The sequence below is a fragment of the Bactrocera oleae genome, chromosome 4 (assembly GCF_042242935.1).
Source record: "Bactrocera oleae isolate idBacOlea1 chromosome 4, idBacOlea1, whole genome shotgun sequence".
Taxonomy (NCBI): domain Eukaryota; kingdom Metazoa; phylum Arthropoda; class Insecta; order Diptera; family Tephritidae; genus Bactrocera; species Bactrocera oleae.
In genome coordinates, this window is record NC_091538.1 from 22,787,938 (window position 1) to 22,793,093 (window position 5,156).

The 5,156-nt window shown below is 30.8% G+C and overlaps 1 long non-coding RNA gene across 1 annotated transcript; it reads right to left on the reverse strand.

Moving 5' to 3' along the window:
* Positions 1 to 289: 289 nt before the first annotated feature.
* LOC138857230 (uncharacterized) lies at positions 290 to 4,936 on the reverse strand. The gene is made up of 2 exons (XR_011396295.1): positions 4,684 to 4,936; positions 290 to 543 (listed from the first exon to the last, which is right to left on the reverse strand). It is a non-coding gene; the product is annotated as an uncharacterized lncRNA (long non-coding RNA).
* Between the last annotated feature and the right edge of the window lie 220 nt (positions 4,937 to 5,156).

Sequence of the window (5,156 nt, forward strand, 5' to 3'; positions counted from 1 at the left end):
TACGCTTTCGACTTGGGCACACCAGAATAACACATAAACTCATATTGGAAAAAAACCAACAGCCAGTTTGTCCACATTGCAACATGGCGAATCTAACAAGTCAACACCTAATCGAAGACTGTCCAACATTGGAGTACGTACGCTTAGAACTAAACAACTTTAACTTAAGAGAATTGTAAGCAAATTTATAAAATTTATCTGTAAATTAAACATCTATTTTAAAGTGTAATTATATAAACAAATTAGTTTTAGTATGTAATTTTCTTATTAAGTTATGAAGCTAATGGCCTTAGTCGCTGAAGCTGATATTTTATTACTGCAAAGTTGTAATTACAATATGTTATATTATCCTTTTCAATAAATAAATAATAATAATAATAATTTAGACACACATAGTTCCCTTAATCCTAACGCCGCATCTCCACAGGTAAAGTACATTGCTTACCTTCTGCCAAATATGGTAAATTTGTTTTGAGGTTGGCAATGTTTTTGTGTGTGCATTCGCAATATGATGTCGAGCAAGCATGTACGAGTATAGAAGCGCTGAAAAATTTGAAGAAACTTCGTGAATATTATGAAGAAAATTAAAATTTTGTATAAATCAAGCATAATATTTCTAAATATTGTATTAGTGGTGGAGATGTTCCATTCCATTGGATGAAAATAAAATAGAACTGCGAAATAAAATGTTTATTTTTTATTATGTTTTTTGTTTTCATTTTTTATATGTATGTATGATAAGTATCATCAAATCATGGGTATTTCGGTGGAAATTTCGTTTGTTTTTGATAAACGGGCAATTAACTACTACTTTGGAAATTGTAGGGTCTGTTATTTCTCTTGTTAGTTAATGATGATTATAGATATGGGGAATTATGAGTATCCTTGAAATACAAGTATATATTTTCGTATTAATATCGGGCAATTAACTTATACTTTGAGAATTTTAGGGCCTGTTTTTTTTAGTTAATACTGATTAAAGATACATATGTCCGTGTTCTTGAAACACATTTCTATTTTCGTATATTAATATTGTAATATATTATTAATAGCATATTGTTTAACATTACACAAAGCAAACGTTAATCTCGAGAAAATTTGGAAATAGTTTTCTTTAATCATGCGATTCAGACAAAAGAATACATTTACTTACTATTTTGTACTTCAAGTTATAAAAATTCTAAACTTAGAGCTGAAAAACATTCGATAGTCGGACCACTCGATACTTTCGATAGTTTAAAAAATAATATTGATACATTTTCCGTTGAAATCTACTCCTAAATAATCCACTATTTATTTCTTAAAATTAATAATTTCTTGACGTTTTTAGTCTTTAGTGCCATTATCGTATCTGATACTTGTACAAGTATAAATATGTATTTCACAATTTCGTAGTTTTTGTAAGAAACGTTCGATAGAGTGCAATAAAATGTGATTTTTAGAAAAATGTGCAGAAAATGTTTGAGACAATGGTGCTCATATCAAAAATTTGGGAACGTTTCGAAAACATGAACAAAAAGGATGCCATGTGGATTCATTGCAAATGTGTGATAAAGTTTTACGGTAATACCTCAAACTTGCATAAGTATGCAGCACTATAACATTGGCTTAAACAATTTAAATATAAGTACCTCAAGCGAAAATATGGAAGTTTTTCCAGATCTTATTATAGTATATTTATTATTGCTAAATATGCTATTTAGCATGTTTATTGGAAGCATGTTAATAAGTTGCGATAAGACTATAGCTCTGCTTTAATTATCTTATCCGCTTGGGGGGAAATTAGGGTAATGGGGAAGATTTTATTAGAGTTTTGAACTACTCTTCCGCCCATTCCTGTAATTTCAAAGTTGGCTTGTTTTGTTGGCAGTTGTAACCTATTTTGTGCCCTAGACGCTATGAAAGATCGTTGTGATCCTTGGTCTATTAAGGCTCTAAGTTTAAACAGTTCTCCTCAGTGTTCGATGGAGACGACTGCTGTGGGTAGTAGTACCCTACTTTGGTTTTCGCTGTGTAGCGTTTGAGTTTTTAATACCTTTGAGCAGCCAAAAAGCACCATAGCAATTTTCGGGATTTGCTGTTGCAAATAAACCCGTGACTCTTTTCATATTTGCGATGTTTGGAGGTGACGCAATTAAATTTGCTTTCGCACTCTTTAAGTGTATGCGCGTGTGACAAGCAGTTTGTACAAAGTCTTTTTGTTTTTACAAAATTGTTTCGGTCGATAATATTCAATTTTTTGAATCTCTCGCAAGATTTGAGCTTATGCCCCCCTGTACATAGTTCGCATGACGTTTGTTTGTACTGTTCGGATGTGAACGTTTGATTTCTGAAGAAGCTTCTATTTAAATTGTTGTTGCTACTGGCTTGGGGTCTGTGGAAGCTTCTATTTAGGTCGTGTTGAACGGTTTTCGTTCTGACCATTTTTTTTATCTACTCTTTCTGCGATTTCGTATTGGGTAGTTAAGAAATCTTTCATTTGTTGCCACGTTGGGCATTTTTTTCGAGATAAGAGCGATTGCTCCCACAAAAGTAACGATTTTTCTGGTAAAGCGGCGGTGCATATGTTTACCAGTATAAGGTCCCAGCTGTCTGTGGAAATATTTTATGTGTCGATAAAACCGACAAACAATTGAAACGGTGGATTGTAGTGTAATAAATTCTTCACTAGTTTCTTTTTGAATTTTAAGCAAGTTAATTAGTGTCGTTACTTGTTTATCGACCACTATTCTTTCGTTTTCATATCTGAATTTAAAAGCTTTCCAAGCCAAATTGAAATTATCGTCATTTAGTGCGAACTGTTTGACTATTACGCCTGCTTGACCTCTTGTTTTGTATCGGAGGTGATTACAATTCTTTAAATCATTGCTTTAGTTTCTTCGAACTGGTCTAAGCAGTTTTCATATTTGGCGTAAGCCGAGGACTTAAAATTTTCTGGTAGATCTGAGTCGTCAGATTCTACTATGGCTATCATATGAAGCTTTGACAGATTTGAGATTTTGATTTTTAGTGCCGATTCAGAATTGTCTTGAATCGGAGAAGATGAAAATCGAATGCAGTATCTTATTAAACTGTCACTCTGAGCAATGAATTTACTGTATGTAATGTCTTTCCCCCTTTTTTGTTTTGTAGCACCTTCCTTTGAGCGTGTAGCTTCTGCAGGTGTACATGGACTTTTTTCGTCCGAAATAATTTTTGGTACTTTTAATAGTTGTGTAGATTTAGAATCTTTAGAAGCTGCGTTCATTTAAACAAGTTCAATTAATGAAATGATTTCTTTCAGTGTAAACTGATTAAATTTAAGCGAAATTCGTAATTGTAACGCGTAATCTCTTTAATATAAATAAGAAAATTAGTAAATCGCCTTAGTTTTTTTTAAATCGGATTAAATAAGATAGCGTTACGGTATTTATTTATTATTTTTCTCTATTGTATTGTTTATTTCAATAATTATTCAAAAATTTGCAATATTTATTTTTTAATCTTTTTTGAGTTCGTATGCGTTATAGGGTATACCTACAAGCGAATTAGTCGCTGTCAATGAGAGCTCGTATAAGAGCTCAACGCACTTTATATATATGTATGCAAACCTACTGCTTTTTGGTTGCCAAGAAACAAGGGGTATTGCCGGATTTGTGCCTATGTGGTCTTTGAATATAAATAATATTATAGAATTGTATTTTTGTACGCAATCCTGCTTGTTTTTGTTTGCCAAACAACAGGGGGTATTGCCGAATATGTGCCAATTTGGACTTTGGAATATATAAAATTAAATTGTATAGAAAGCAATATATTTAATATTGTTCACAATTTTTTGTTATTGTTATTTATTTATTTATAAGTATACATTTTTTTTTTAAGAATTCGTTTTTTTTTTTTTGTTTTTTATTACCGAACCGTTTAAAATTTTTTTTTTTCTTTTTCGAATGCGCTTTTAGAAATTCTTTAACTTTTAGTGGTACCCAAGTAGGGTATAATAATATGTCCCGTACTTGTATAAGTACGTATGTAAGCGAGCAGACGTTGTTTCTCAGTTAAGAAACAGCGCATAAGCGCTCGGTAAAATATGTTAAGAATATTAAGAATATATATTATATTTGCATGCGCTCAAAATTATGAGTTTCTAACTATTTAGGTATATGTTATGTGCAAAATATGTAAATATGTATATAATGAGAGATTTGGCATATAGGTAAAAAGTTCTTTTATATTTTTTCGTTTTTTTGAGAATATTGTCCTTTCTATCTTTTATTCGTTATATTTTGCTATGGGTATATGTATATGTATATGTTTTTTTTGTTTTGTTTTTTTGTTTTGCCTTTGCTTACTTGTTTTAGGCAATCCTGCTTATTACTTGAACTTTATATATATGTGTATCATATATTTGTTTTTAGTATTTGGAATATTTTGTGTTTAAGTACACGAAGGTAAGCTTTCATAGGCAATAAAAATATGTATATATTTAGATATATATATATATAATATATATATGTATATATATGCGTATTATATGTATTATGCCAAACTGTTGTATTTGCGGTATTTCGGTTTTTACCGAAAAAATTAAACCGTTTGGCTTTTTTTTTTTTGTTATTCAAACCGGCTTGAAATTAAATATAAAATGTAATAAATATACATATACCCTGCAGTAATGAAATACAAAACGGAATAGATACAACTCACTTGAATATCCGCTATATATAGCTTGTATATATGTGGACTTCCTCTAGATGCATCCAAATCCTTTCCTGGGATGTTCCTAGGGGTTTTTGGTTGTTTTTTGTTGTATTAATTTCGCGCCTGTTTTATGTGTTAAAATGTATATATACATATCTATGGATTTTAATTCGCGCCCGTTTTGATTAGATTGTATTTTTTTTTTTTACGCGCCCGTTTTGTTTTTGTATAAATATTGCTTCTTTTAGTCACTGCACTGTTAATTCTGCACCAAAAACAAATGTACATATATATATTATATATATATATAAAAATTTTTTTTTTGGTTATGGTCACTGCACTTTTTGTCTTCTGCTTCTTTTTTTTGCAGTACACTTTGTTGGCTTTGGGTTTCTCGCCAGCACACAAGTATGGTTTTATGTTTTTTATTTCTTCAATTTACCGTTTTTATACTCTCGCAACCTGTTGCTACAGAGTAT